The sequence below is a fragment of the Lepus europaeus genome, chromosome 6 (genome assembly GCF_033115175.1).
Source record: "Lepus europaeus isolate LE1 chromosome 6, mLepTim1.pri, whole genome shotgun sequence".
NCBI lineage: Eukaryota > Metazoa > Chordata > Mammalia > Lagomorpha > Leporidae > Lepus > Lepus europaeus.
Window position 1 is genome coordinate 96,553,458 of NC_084832.1, and position 15,844 is coordinate 96,569,301.

General features: G+C 47.0%; 1 pseudogene; it reads left to right on the plus strand.

Moving 5' to 3' along the window:
* Positions 1-297: 297 nt before the first annotated feature.
* The window catches only part of LOC133762149 (protein FAM186A-like), a 105,594-nt pseudogene continuing 90,047 nt past the window's right edge, over positions 298-15,844 (plus strand).

Here is a 15,844-nt window from a genome sequence, read left to right on the forward strand (position 1 = left end):
CCGAGCGCCTGCTTCTGGAAGCGCCGGCGGAGAGCGGTTCGTGCGGCGCCCGTGGAGCAGCCTGAGCGGCCAGCGTGACTGCCCTGCCAGGGCCGGGACGCGGGGAGAGCCGCGGGACCCCGAGGAGACTTCGCGGAGAGGAGCCGGTTCCCCAGCCCTGTGACAGCTGGCAGCGGAGATTACAGAAGGTGACTAGGTCAGTGTTAGGTGTCTGCTTTCAACTGCCACCGGGTGGGGTGGAGAGGGCAAGGGAGACTCAAGAAACTCGAAAAAGTTCAGGGGAAGAGGAAATAAAAGATGTTCGTTTTGGTGCAGACATGTTTGTTCATGGTACACCTTTTCTGTGAACTTTTTGAAGACTCCCTCAACTTTCCAGGGCCTTGTACTGTGGCCCACCGAAATCCTGAAAGGACCTATAAGGTCAGTTTTACCTTAACAGTTCGAGTGACTGGTGTGTTCCTCCCTGGATATCTGAGTTTGTTTTAGCATCACACTAATGGCTTGAAGTGGCTGTGGTCAGGTAAATCGACACCGCCAGAGGATAAACTAGGTTTGACCCTATTGCTTCAAACTCCTTCCCTCTCCCTTCTCCACACACTCCTAGGGTAGGATCCCCGGGTTTAAGAAGCACCATTGGAGGAATAGAAGGTGAGGGCACAGGAAGGGTAGCCGTGATCTGTTTACAAAAGAATAACTTAAAAGCTTTGTGGTTTTTTTTTTAAAGTTTTTTTTTTTTTTTAATTTACTTAAAAGACAGTTACAGAGCGAGGTAGAGCCAGAGTGAGGTCTTCCATTCCGCTGGTTTACTCCCCAAATGACTTCAATAGCCAGAGCTGAGCTGATCCGAAGCCAGGAGCCAGGAACTTCTTCTGGGTCTCCAATGTGCATTTAGGGGCCCAAGGACTTGGGCCATCTTCTACTGCTTTCCCAGGCCATAGCAGAGAGCTGAATCAGAAGAGGAGCAGCTGGGACTCAAACCGGTACCCATATGGGTTGCTGGCTCTGCAGGCTGGGGCTTTAACCCGCTGCACCACAGCACAGGCACTGTAAGGTATTTCAATAATAAAATATTATTATCTTTCAATATTTATTTTTATTTATTAACTTAAAAGGCAGCGCTGTGGAGAGAGAGGGAGAGAGATACCTTCCACCCACTGTTTTCACTCTTAAGATGGCCTTAGTCCCAGGACTGGGCCAGGCCAAAGCCAGGAGCCAGAAGTTTCATCGGAGTCTTCCGCTTAGGTACAAGGGCCCAAGTACTTAGCCATCTTCTCTGCTTTATAAGGCACATTAGCAGGAAGCTGGATTCAAACCATTGCCCATATGGGTGGGATACCAGTGTTGCAGGAAGCAGATTAACCCACTACAACCACAACATCAGCCCCTAAAGCATTATTATATAAGCGACTTTGTAAAATTTTTACCACAGTACTTTTCCATTGAAATATATTTCTATACTCTCTGTAATTTCCATTGTGATTTAAAACAAATAATTTTACTTCTTACATAAAGATTTTTTGGTTTAGATGCTAATTATTCTCGCATAAATGTAACATAAGATCCGCTATAGAGCTGCAGTTCAGACAGCCACATATCTGCCCTTGATTCAACTCTAAACAATGCCATTATGGATTAGTCCACTAGAGGTCACTGAAGCTAAGGTTTCCCCTTCAATAGCCCCAACCCCCCTTCACCTTTTTTTTTTTTTTTTTTAATAATTTATTTTGTTTGAGGAGTACAACTTCATGCATTTAATATATACAGATTTGGGAACATGATGTTTCTTCCCCCCTACCTCCCTATCACTCATACTCCCTCTTCCCATTCTTTTTTTTTTTTTTTAACAGAGATCAATTTTCAGTTAGTTTTTATACTCATAAAATTAGCCCTACACCAAGTAGGGGGTTCACTGATTAATGTGAAGGGAAAAAAAAAGAAGTAAAGAACAAAAGCAAGCAAGCAAACAAACAAGGAAAATATTGTTCCCCTACAGTCAAGGAGTTGGCTGTTCAAAATCATTGGATCTCAAATTGTCAGTTTAAAAATATTTAAGCAAGGGGGCCGGTGCTGTGGCATAGCGAGTAAAGCCATTGCCTGCAATGTTGGCATCCCATATAGGCACTGGTTCAAGTCCCAGATGCTCCACTTCCAATCCAGCTCCCTGCTAGTATGCCTAGGAAAGCAGTGGAAGATGGCGCAAGTGCTTGGGTCCCTATACCCATGTGGCAGTCCTAGAAGAAGCTCCTGGCTCCTGACTTCTGATCTGCCTAGTTCCAGCTGTTGCAGTCATTGGGGAGTGAACCAGCAGATGGAAGAGATCTATCTATGTCTTCCACCCTCCCCATGTAATTCTTCCTTTGGATTGAAATAAATCTTTAAAAAGATATTTAAGCAAAACCCCAGGAAGAGAGAACAGAGTTACATTTAATACACTGTATCCTGAACTCTAATCATGCATTTTAAGCTCATTTCTGCAGGGCTAAGTCTCCTACTTCTTTTAGTGTTCCTAGTGTCGATTCTTTGCTACCCACACAGCATATACAATAGCTGGCCTATATGGGAAGGGCCCTTTAGAGAATCTGTGAGTCAGTGGGGAATGTCACAGTGGGTCTATTATGATATCACCAGGACTGGGAGTTGATGGTTAGCAACCAGTTCCTAGAACAATTAGCCACTGCCTGTGGGAGCAGGAAACCCATTTTCTTAGCTTCCTAGTGGATACCGTTGTTAGTATTTGCCTACATTCTGTGAAAAAGATTAAAATTACTGAATTTCTCCACATTTTTATCAAAATGTCAAGTGAGAAATACGGTGAATCTGAATTAGAAAAAAATGCCAATCATTCCCCCACCATGAGAGGAAACCCCAGGAGCGCTGAGGATGTTCCAGCGGTCTCCACGCTTGAAATCCCAGCCTCCGTATAGGACATCATCTCTCAGATTGAGCGAGCACAGGCTGTTTGAGCCACAGAGGTAGGAAATGAACCAGAATTATACAGACTACATCACTAAAAAAATTATTTATTTCTATTTCAGAGATGGGGAGGGAGGGAGGGAGGTAGAGAGAGAGAGAGAGAGAGACAGAGAGAGAATCAGTGGTTCATTCTTCAGGTTCCTGTAATAGCTGGAGTTTGGCCAGGCTAAAGCCAGGAGCCGGGAACCCAGTCCAAGTATTCCAGGTGGGTGACAGGGACCCAACTACATGAGCCACCCCTTGCTGCCTCCCAGGGTGCACTTGTGCAGGAAGCTGTAATGGGGAGTGGAACCAGGACTCAAACTCAGACACTCCATGGGGTGCAGGCATCTCAACACGTCTCTTAAGTGCTTAGGCCAGATGCCCACCTTTGCACTTTTAAAAATCTTTCCAGGACCAGGTAAGTTCTTTTTAAAGCTCACTGGATTTCACAATATTTGACTTTGAGGTAACAGACTTCAAATGATGTCACTTGACTCTGATTCTTTGATTAATAAAGCTCCAAGCTGATATCAATCTCTTCTTGTCACAATTAATCAAGCACTTAAGAAATACAGCACGTGTGGTCGAGATAAGGCACAGGGGGTGAAGCTGCGCTTGGGAGGCCAGCATCTTATATGGTGGCTTCTCTTCTTCTGTTCCAACTTCCTACTAATGTGCCTGGGAAAGCAACAGAGAATGGCCCAAGTGCTTGGGCCCTGCCACCCATGAAGGGAGCCAGCATGGAGTTCCTGGCTCCTGGCTTCAGCCTGGCCCAGAATTTACAGAGTCAATCTCTCTCTCTCTCTCTCTCTCTCTCTCTCTCTCTCTCTTTCTTTCTTTCTCTCTCCCCCTCCATCTGAAATTCTGCCTTTCAAACAAATTGATGTCTTTAAAACACCTATCAACCTCTCTGAAATGTGGTCATCCTGCTTTACATTCCCATGAGCAATATATAAGAGTTTCAGTTGCTCTACACCTTCATCAACACTTGCTGTGGTCAATCTTTTAACTATCAGCCACTCAAATGTGACATAATTGTATCCATTTGCACTTATGTAACAAATGGTGCTGAGATGCTTTCCTTGGGGTTATCTGCACTGGGTAAGTCTTTCTGGGTGGTTAAATATTTTTCCCACTTTATTTCAATTTTTTAAAGATTTATTTATTTGAAAGTCAGAGTTACACACACACACACACAGAGGCAGGGGGAGAGAGAGAGAGAGAGAGAGAGAGAGAGAGAGAGAGACTTCCATCCACTAGTTCACTCCCCATTTGGCCGCAACAGCTGGAGCTGTGTTGATCCGAAGCCAGAATGTTAGACCTCTCAGTTGCAGAGATGCCCACTTGCTCGGGAGGACGCCCAAAGATCCAGACTCCAGACCAGCTGATGCAAAAAGCATGAGGTTTTTATTGAATGTTTGCGCAAACGGGCCCCCACCTCAGGCGGTGAGGAGCCCTGAGCGGCAGTTTCACACAGGTTATATAGGCAACGAATTAGCATATTCCTAATGCGCATGCATAGGATTGGTCAGTTCAGAGGGACCATTAGCATATGGGAGAATGCTGGTGTAAAATGCAGAGGTGGCATGGGATTGGCTGGTTCGGAGGGACAATTAGCATACCGGAGAATGCTGAGGGAGAGTGCTGAGGAGTTACAGGATTGGCCGGTCGCAGTGACATCATAAGTGCGCGCCTAGAGACTCTCCGAAGGGGAGAGGCAGCTCTGCTCTGGGTGCGCCCAGAGGTCTCCTGGAGGGGAGGGGCAGTTCTGCTCTGGGCGTGTCCAGAGACTCTCTGAAGGGGATTGACTTTTCCTTCCCAGAGAATGTCCTGCCCGCTGGACTCTGGGGAACATCTAACCTCTTAAGAAGCCCCTGATATTTGCCTAGGCCTAGTTTCTTGTCCCTCCCCCCGTAAGTGTCCTTCATTCCCTCCTTTTCTTTTTGCACAGATTTTAATCCTAAAATCTATTGGACCTCGGAGGTCTTTGAAGCTTGACACTGGTACTGTTGGGTCAGCACCAGGGTTTGGACAAGGGAAAGCCTCTCGCGGATAAACTGGAGCAACCTGTTAAGAATACATGGGCCAAAAGTTAAAAGAAGGAATAGGATGAGTAGGGGGCCCATTATGGTCGATACTAGGGTAGTTAACCATGGGGATTTAGTAAACCATCCTTTATACCAGCTGCAATGGGCCTCTCTATCCCTTTGTCTCTTGTCAAGCCTCTCCCTGAGCTTTGACATAGAGTCCCTTATTACCCCAGATTGATTTACATAGAAGCAGCATTCCTCTCCCAGGGCAGCACACAATCCTCCCTCCTTAAGAAAAAGTAGATCTAAACCTCGTCGGTTTTGTAGTGCGACTTCGGCAAGGGAATCTAGGGATTGCTCTAACCTTGTAATGGATTGCTGGAGTGCTCTTATATCCTCATCTACCACAGCCCGGAGCTCAGAATAAAGTTGGGAGCCCCGTGCTAAAGCTGTCGCACCAGTGCCTACCCCAGCCACTACCCCCAATCCCAGTAGGACAGCCAGGGTTATCGAGGTGGGCCACCACGCCCCGGGGGTATGTAACCCACTAACAGACCAGGCCACCCGTCCTGTGGAGGAAATTACTTTCCACGTTAACAATTGTGGAGCATGGGGATTGGAAAAACAATGGGGAAAGGCCAGGAACATCACAAATATTAAACAGTTTTTGAAAGTCTTAGCTTGAGTGGGTTCTGAGTGCGCTGGAGCTTCCATTTGGCTGGTCTATCCGGATCCTCGGGGCCCTGGGGGGGTGGTGCTCGCTTCACGTGTGAGGCGTGGACCCAAGCAGCGATTCCGTCGACCTTGAGAGCGGTGGAAGTTGTCAACAGCACAGTGAAGGGGCCTTTCCACCGGGGCTCTAGAGTCTTAGATTGGTGCCTTCGGACATACACAGTGTCACCGATTTGGAAAGGATGTGGGATGGTTGTCATCTTGGGTTGGTAGGCTGCTGCAAGAGGTTTCCAGACCTGGTTCTGGATGATCTGGAGCGCTCTCAACCGGGCCTGTAATTTAGGGGCATCGGCAACGGAGTCACTGGCAAGGTCAAGCAAGCCTGCTACTGGTGGGGGCCCTCCATAAAGGATTTCGTATGGCGTCAGCCTGCAATGAGAGGGCGTGTTTCGGACCCGGAACAACACCATAGGGAGGAGTTGGACCCAGTCTTTAACGCCAGTCTCCAACGCTAATTTGGTCAAGGTCTCTTTAATTGTTCTGTTCATTCTTTCAACCTGTCCTGAACTTTGGGGTCTATAGGCACAGTGCAATTTCCAATTTATGCCTAATGCTTTGGCCACCAACTGACTTACCTGGGAGACAAACGCTGGGCCGTTGTCGGACCCGATTACCTTAGGCAAGCCGAACCGGGGGAAGATCTCCTCTATGATCTTCTTGACGACCACCCGGGCGGTTTCCCGTTTCGTGGGGAATGCCTCAGTCCATCCGGAGAAGGTGTCTACAAAAACTTTTAGGCAGTCCTGCTCTGTTTCGGCAGCAAGGAGGAGGTCGTCCACATACTGCAGGAGGACCAGGTCCGGATGGTTGACTCGGAAGTCGGCCAAATCTAGGTGCAGAGCTTCGTCAAACAAGGTAGGCGAGTTTTTAAATCCTTGGGGCAACCTTGTCCAGGTGAGTTGTCCTGAAAACCCAGTCTCTGGGTCTTTCCACTCAAAAGCAAAGATGGATTGGCTCTGAGGGCTCAGTCTTAAACAAAAGAATGCATCTTTTAGATCTAACACAGTGTACCATATGTGGGTCGGAGGCAAGGTACTTAGCAGATTGTAGGGGTTGGGCACTGTGGGATGCATATCCTCCGTTCTCCTGTTAACCTCCCGCAAGTCCTGTACCGGGCGGTAATCACCCGTACCGGGCTTCTTTACTGGTAGTAGGGGGGCGTTCCAAGGTGAACGACAAGGTTTTAAAATGCCTAGGTGTAACAGTCTCTGGATATGTAGCTGGATACCTTCCTTAGCTTCCTTGCCCATCGGATATTGACGAACGGACACGGGAATGGCCGTGGGCTTCAGATCTATGATCAAGGGAGGCCGGTTGACGGCCAGCCCTATTCCCGCAGTCTCTGCCCAGGCCTGAGGAAAATCTGCGAGCCACTTGGGGTCCAGGGGAGCCATGGTGGACGAGGGCCTCTCGAATAATCAGTGTTCGTCCTCCAAGCGTAGTGTTAATACCTGGAGGGGCCGCCCCCCTGAGTCTGTGATGGTAGCTCCTTTCTCATGGAAGTGAATTTGGGCTCCTACCTTCGAGAGTAGGTCCCTGCCCAGGAGGGGTAGGGGCAGTCTGGCACTAGTAAGAACAAGCGTGTCACAAGTCCTGTACTCAACTGGACCTCTCGATTGGTTGTCCAGCGATATAACTTCCCTCCAGTTGCCCCCTGAACCCAGGAAGTCTTGGAGCTTAAAGGCCCTTTTTCTGAAGTCAGTACCGAGTGCTGGGCTCCCGTGTCAATCAGGAAGGTTACCGGTCTGCCCCCGCCCACTTCAAGGGTTATCCTGGGCTCGGGGGTGGGGGGTGGGGGGGGCTCCTGGCCCTGACTCACCTAATCGTCTTCTTCCAGGGACAGGATTGGAACTGGTCTCTTCTTTGGTCCCTGTGGTTTCTTCGGGCAGTCTTTGACCCAGTGTCCTTTTTCTTTACAATAGGCACATTGATCTCTTTCCACCCGAGGCTTTCGTTTGTCTCCCAAGTCCCTATTCTGTCCTGGTCTACTCCTTTCTGTATCCTGCACTACGGTGGCCAAAATTCTACTAAGCTCTCGATTACGTCTTTTGTCTCTTTTGTCTTCCCTTTCCTCCTGCTCCTTGCGGATCCTTTCCTCCTTCTCCTCTCGGGTCTCCCTTTTGTTGTAAATCTTTTCTGCCTCCTTCATTAAATCTTGTATAGTATACCCCTGAAGCCCCTCTAGCCGCTGCAATTTATTGTGGATGTCCGACGCTGACTGTCCTATAAAGGACATGATTACATCTCCCTGCCGGTCCTCTGCCACGGGGTCAAACGGGGTGTACATACGGTAGGCTTCCATTAATCTTTCTAGGAAGCCTGCCGGCGTTTCCTCAGCCCCCTGCACTACTGCACGTACCTTGGCCAAATTGGTGGGGCGCTTTCCAGCCCCTCTGAGACCCGCAAGGAGAATCTGGCGGTAAAGACGAAGTCGCTCCCTACCAGCAACGGTGGTGTAGTCCCAATCAGGACGGGTTAAGGGAAACGCCTCCTCGATTTCGTTTGGCAGTAGGGTCGGTCGGCCATCTGCTCCAGGGACGTTTTTCCGTGCCTCAAGGTAGACACGCTGCTTTTCCTCAGTAGTGAAGAGGGTCTGCAGAAGCTGCTGACAGTCATCCCAGGTGGGCTGATGAGTCAATAAAATTGACTCAATCAGCCCAGTCAGAGCCTGGGGGTCCTGAGAGAAAGAGGGGTTATGGGTTTTCCAATTGTAAAGATTGGAAGCGGAAAATGGCCAGTACTGCATCTGGCCAGCCACCAAACGAAGAGGAAAGGTCTATGAAGTCCAGACGCTTCCCGAGCCCCCTGCCTGCCCCCGACGGAGGCGCAGGCGGCTGGAGGGTGGGGAAGGCGCTGAGACTTCTTCCCCTGCCCTCGTGGAATCAGGGGATGGTGCAGAAGGTTGCACATCCCGCTCTGGTTGTTGTGGGGGTTCCTGCGGGGGAGCAGGCTGGCCGGGAAGATAGGGTGGGGGAGAGTCAAAGAGCAGAAGGTCCTGATCAGCCGGAAGAACCGGTGGCTTGTCAGGTTTTGGATCTCGAATCTCCTTCAGAGGGTATAGCGAGGAGGTTGGCACAACTGGGACGGGAAGAGGGGGTATCGGGGAGGAAGGTCCCAAGGGGGAAGGTATTAAAGGAGTTAGGGATGGCTGAGGAAGGGGTAACGGGGTCCGTATGGGCTCCGTCGGGAAGGAGAAGGGTTTTATCCAGGGAGGGGGGTTACGTGAAAGATCCTCCCACGTGGTAATGTAGGGCACCTGATCAGGGTGTCCATTGGATCCTGGCTGGAAGATTCGCGCCTTAATCTGTAAAATAATATCAAGGTTAAAAGTGCCGTTCCTTGGCCAGCCGACCTCGAAGGCCGGCCACTCTGAGGAACAGAATTTTGCCCATCGTTTCCTTTTAACCTCTACCGAGAGGTGGTGCGCGCGTTCTTGAACATCCTTCCAGTGATCTAGAGTGAGACTTAAAGGGGTGGTTATTTGTTGACCCATGGGTGCAAAGATTTCAGCCCAAACAAAAAGAACAGCCAATACACAGACACATACAGTAAACAAGACAAACCGCACGGCACCAGATCTAGGACAAATCGACAATGCTACCTCAGATGGCCAGGCTTTTCCCAGGAAGGAGGGAGACTTGGTCCCCGGCCTTCCTCCGGACCATTCCAGGCACGTCAAACCAAGCAAAAAGAACAGCCAACAAAACCGCGTGGCAACAGACCTATGACAAATCGAACGCTATTGCGCTATTTTTGGGAGCGGCTGCCTGACCAGCCCTCCCCGGGAAGGAGGGAGACTTGGTCTCCGACCCACCTCCAGACCACCCCGGGAGCGTCTTCCGGGGGAACGGACTGAGGGTTTCCCCTACTGGTCTCACAAACCGGAGCGTCCTCCGGGGAACGGACCAGGGGTTGCTGGGCACGCCTGCCTCCCCCACTGGTCTCACAGAGTCAGGTACTGGCCAGTCAGAACACTCAAGACGAAGAACAACAAACAGAAAACACTTAATCGTACCTCCAACTGGTTCGCAGGGAATGGGTCTGAGGGCGACCTAAAATCCCCGTATGGGCCACCAAAATGTTAGACCTCTCAGTTGCAGAGATGCCCACTTGCTCGGGAGGACACCCAAAGATCCAGACTCCAGACCAGTTGATGCAAAAAGCATGAGGTTTTTATTGAACGTTTGCGCAAACGGGCCCCCACCTCAGGCGGTGAGGAGCCCTGAGCGGCAGTTTCACACAGGTTATATAGGCAACGAATTAGCATATTCCTAATGTGCATGCATAGGATTGGTCAGTTCAGAGGGACCATTAGCATATGGGAGAATGCTGGCGAAGAATGCTGGTGGAGAGTGCTGGTGTAAAATGCAGAGGTGGCACGGGATTGGCTAGTTCGGAGGGACAATTAGCATACCGGAGAATGCTGAGGGAGAGTGCTGAGGGAGAGTGCTGAGGTGTTACAGGATTGGCCGGTCGCAGTGACATCATAAGTGCGCACCTAGAGACTCTCCGAAGGGGAGGGGCAGCTCTGCTCTGGGCGCGCCCAGAGGTTTCCCAGAGGGGAGGGGCAGTTCTGCTCTGGGCGTGCCTAGAGGTTCTCTGAAGGGGATTGACTTTTCCTTCCCAGAGAACGTCCTGCCCGCTGGACTCTGGGGAACATCTAACCTCTTAAGAAGCCCCTGATATTTGCCCAGGCCTAGTTTCTTGTCCCTCCCCCTGTAAGGGTCCTTCACCAGGAGCCAGGAGTTTCTTCTGGGTCTTCCCTGTGGGTGTCTGGGCCCAAGGACTTGTGCTATCTTCTACTACTTTCCCAGGTCATAGCAGAGAGCTTCTTTTGGATTGATGACTGTGTTTCTGTGTGTAACACATCTTTAAGCATCTTTTGCAGGCTGGACGAGTGGTGAAAAAACTTTCAATTTCTGAAAGTTATGAAAGGTCTTTATTTCACCTTCAATCACAAATAAGAGCTTTGCAGGATATAATATTGTTGAATGGCAGTGTTTTTTTCTCCTAGTACTTGAGCTGTATCACGCCATTCTCTCCTAGCCTGTAGGGTTTCTGATGAGATGTCTGCTGTGATCCTTTGAAAGTAATCTGGCGTTCTCTTTTGCACATTTTAGAATCTTTTATGTTTCACTGTGGTGAGTTTGATTACAATGTGTCATGGTGAGGATCTTTTCTGATCATGTCCATTGGGAGTTCTGTGGGCTTCCTGTACTTGGATGTCTCTTTCTCCAAACCTGGGAATTTTTCTGCTAGTATCTCACTAAAAAGGTCTTCTAATCCTTTCTCTCTCTCCATGCCTTCAAGAACTCCTAGAACCCAAATGTCAACACATTGGCCTGGCTTGTGGAATGACTTGTGTCAGTGCACTGGTGTTTGCTGTGTGGTACACGTGCACAGCTATGTAACAGAGGCCCAAAGCACATACACATGGGGAGGGACTATGGTTCTGGAGCCTGGGGTGATAATGGGACCAGATCCCAGGGTACAGGCACTTCCTCTGCAATGCTGGCAACTCTGTGGAAAGCACAGGTGCTTGTGAAGTAGTTCAGGAACCAGGGATGGGAGCGTGGGCATGAACAGTGTCCCTGGGGGTCTGAGTGGGGCCTGGCTCTCGATGGTGGTTGACCCTCTGAACAGATTGTGTGCTTTCACAGAGAGAACTTCCTTCTAGGACCTGGCTTGTGACCTAGCTCACTATGGTGATAGCTCCAGTGTCTGAAGTGCAAGCAAGTGCAGTGAAGCCACAGAGACACAAAGTGTGTAGGTACTCATGGAGCAGCCATGGCTCAGGGACAGGGCACCAGTGGGTTGATGAAGGGTGATAACTCTGGTCCCAGAGCATCAAACAGACCTGTTTCTTGAGGAAGAGGCATCTCCTGCTCTCTGTGGTTCAAAGTGAGAATGGCTATTGGTTAGCTCAGTGCCCAAAGATGCCAGTGTTCTTTGTGGAGCAAGCCAGTAGGGACATAGAGGTTCCTACAATGTGACTGATAACAGTTATATCTACCTAGAGCTGGCATTGTGGCATAGTGGGTAAAGTCACCACTTGCAGTGCCAGCATCCCTTATGGGCACCAGTTTGAGTACCAGCTGCTCCACTCCCAATCCAGCTCTCTGCAATGCCTGGTAAAGCAGCAGAAGGCCCAAGTGTTTGGGCCCCTGCACCTGTGTGGGAGACCAGGATGAAGCTCCTGGATCCTGGCTTTGGATCAGCGCAGCTCTGGCTGCTGTGGTCAATTGGGGAGTGAACAAGAGGATGGAAGACCTCTCTCTCTCTCCCTCTCCCTCTGTGTGTGTGTGTGTGTGTGTCTGTGTGCATGTAACTCTGACAATCAAATAAATAATTGTCTTAAAAAACCAGTAAAATCTACCTTTACTTGTTCTAGCTGACTCCTTCCAATGTTTATAAAGAGAGATAGAGACAGAGAGAGACAGACACTATCTTCCATCTGTGATTCATTCCTGAAGTGGCTCCAATGGCCAGAGCTGGGCTGGTCTGAAGCCAGGAGCCAGGAGCCAGGAGCTTCTACTAGGTCTCCCATGTGGGTGGCAGGGTCTCAAGAACTTGGGCCATTTCCCAGGCACATTAGCAGGGCACTAGATTGGAAGTGGAGCAACTGGGACTCAAACCGTTGCCCACTAGGGCTGCTGGGCTTGCAGGTGGCTGCTTTACCTGCTACACCACAATGCCAGGCCCTGCTACAGATTTTTAAATGGACCTCTGATATGTCCTTGCCCATTCTGGTATGTACATAGTTGTCTATAGTTGTTATTTGTAGAGGATCAAAGCTGGTTATATTCTACTTCTTCATCTTGATGACATCACTGTCAGTGCCTTAAGTTTCATTACTATCATCCCATTTTATAATTTCATCCACTCTACTACTTGTGGTCACTATAAATATTATTGCTACAAATATTTTGTTCATATCTTTTGATGCATGTGTGCACGAACTTTATTTATGACTGGAATCACTGCATTATTACAACTCCCTCCCCACCTGCTTTGTGCAGTTTCAAACTCCATGGTTTGGCTTACTCATGACTAATGGCAGTCTGAAAATATTAAACAGAAAACTTCAGAAGTAAGTAGCTGGCATGTTTGAAATCACATGCTGTTCTGGGTAAGTTAATGAACTCATATACTACTGTTACATCTCTCCCAGATGTGAATCATCCATTTATCCAGTGTATTCATGCTGGATATGCTACCTACCTATTAGTCACTTAGCAGTAATCTTGGTCATCAGTTAAGCATAGAATTAGGTAGAGCCACCATTTTAGGTATCCACTGGGATCTTGGCATGTATCTCCCATGAATAAGCGCAGATTTCTGTACTAAGGGTATCAGGTATCATTTGAATTGAATTCTACCAGTTTTCTTACTGTTTAAAAAAGATTTATTTGAAAGGTAGGGTAACTCCTCTATAAATAAATGCTGCTGGAAAAATTGATATAGTTATATCTTTATAGATATAAATATAGAGATCAATGAAATTAGATCCTTACCTTTCATCAAATATCAAAAAACCCCAAACAACTCATGATAGTTCAAAGACCTAAATTGAAGACCTGAGACGTGGAAGAAAACATAGTGGAAACACTTCAAGACACTGGTGTAGGTGATGACTTCTTGGGTAAGACTTTACCCAAAGCACAGGCAACAAAAGCAAATCTAGACAAAGGGGATCCTATCAAACTCAGGAGATTTTTCCCAGCAAAGGAATCAAACAGTAGAGCAAAGAGATAGCCAACAGAGTGGGAAAAATATTTATAAGCTACTTATCTGAAAAAGGATTAGAATCCAGAATATATCAGCAATTCAAAAAACACAACAACAAAAAACCAACAGGTTCAGTTAAAAAATAGGCAAAGGAGTTTAATAGACAGTACTCAGACATAATGAATCATGTCTTCATTGTTCAAACATGAATGATATAGTCTTTTGCATTTACTTTTTAAAAACTTAACTTTATGGCTTGGCAATCACTTTACATCACATTAAACCATTTATTTTCGTTCTTTTTAAGAGCTAGATACAAGTTGGCTTGTGGAGTGACCATTTTCTACCTAAACTTATGAACACATTTTTTGGAATCTTAAAAATTTTATAATTTTCATTCCCACATTTGTCTTTAGGCTACCCTAAACTGCTTTTTGTGAAAGTACGGGGCAGAAGTTCAATTTACTATGCTTTTTCTGGATGGATAAGTGCTTGTGCCAACACCACTTGGTGGTAAGTTCATTTTATTCCCACTGATGTGTAAAACTGGTTCTATCATAAATCAGCTTTCTGTGTATGTGTGTGGGCCTGTTGGTGGTCTCCACTCTGATTCACTGGTCGATTTGCAGTACTACACAGCCCGATTACCACAAGTGTAGAAAAAGGGCTCAATAAAACTCTGATGCCCCCATATCATCAGAATGTTGACCAATGTACCTCCTACCTCCAACATCACTATCAAATGTTTCTACCTGGGAGAGTCTTGGAAATGTTAGAAGAGCCATTTGCTCTTCTATAAGTACAATTTCTGGAACTGGACTGAGAAGTTTAAAATCAATTGTAAAACACATGTTTGAATTTTTCCTGAATCTCTACTGATGTCTTGATTAATCTGGGGAGCCATGTGATCTCTACAATGCTGTCTTTCAATCTGTGAGATGGTGCAGCTCTCCATTTCTGAGACTTAAATTTCCTTCAATGCAGTTCTATAAGCCCCTCCTTCAAAGCTTTTGTTTACATCTTATCTCTTTGTTTTCTTCAGAACATTAAAACACAGATGAGCGAAATAATGAGCAACGTGCACCAAATAATGGCTTGCTACAATCTCGACTTTGACTTGCCCTCCAGACGCAGCATCTCTCTTACAGAACACGTGAGGAAACAGAGATCCCTTTTTCTGGAGAGAATGGATACTCACTCTAAGAATGCTGAAAACAGAGAAAAGACACTTGCCTACATTGTGGCCTGGTTAGAGGAATGGAGTAAGTTTCTAGAAGTGTTTCAGAGAAAAATCACAAAGTCAGCAAATCTACTGTGGAGAATTAGTCAGATTAAAGAAGAAAACACTAAGGAGGCTTTTCAGAAAGTGTCTGTCTCATTTTGTCTGACTTTCCAGTAAGAAGAAAATACAGATTTGCTCACTTAGTGAACATTATGCCAACGTCCTTGTTTTTCTTCAAGTATGCCAGTAATGCCCCAGCCCAATGTCTTTATGCTTCCTGTTTGCTTGCCTGGAACATTTTTTTCACTCATTCCTTGCCTAAATTTAACTTTAAAAACAATGTGTTTTCTGACATAACCCTGTTACCTCACATTCTGCATTACCAAGCACCTTTATCTTTGTCTACATAATTTGTATCTGCCATACCACACAACTTTTAATTTTTATTTCCTCTCTGTCTCCTTTCACTAGAATGTAAGCAGTAGGAAGTTAGAGAACTTGTATTCAATGCTGTATCAACAGAATCTGCAACAGTACACATCTGAATAGACACTGGTGAATTAAAGAATGAACAAGCATACAATAATAAGCACAGCATCAGAGAAAGAAGGAGAGAATTAAACAGGGATAGATAGATAGATAGATGGATAGACAGACAGATAGACGATTCATTCACTGATTCATTCTCCAATTGGTTACAATGGCCCAGAATGTTCCAGGCCATAGCTAAGAGCCTGGAACCCCATCCTGTCTCACATACTGGTGGCATGGGCCCAAGTACTTTGTCCATATTCTGCTGCATTTTGAGGCACATTCACAAGAAGAGAGATTGGAAGCAGATCAGCTGAGGCCCAAACCGGCACTCTATTATGTAGAATAAGGAGAATCCTGCAATCCACACCACAATGCTGGGCCCTTCACCATTTATGTAAAATATTTCATCTCCTTACAAGAAATTCCATGTAATGAGGGTTAGGAAACACTAGAGAACTGCCCAAACAGGTCGATTTACATTTAGACACCCAATATGAAAGCATCTATTCTTATTTTAGACATTGACTTTTTAGAATTGAAGAACAAAACCAAACATATACCTTTCAAAAACTTGATTCATAAGACTTACTACTCAGCTTCTTCCTCCAAATTTTTTCCCCTTTTCATTGAGAAAAGCCCCAGA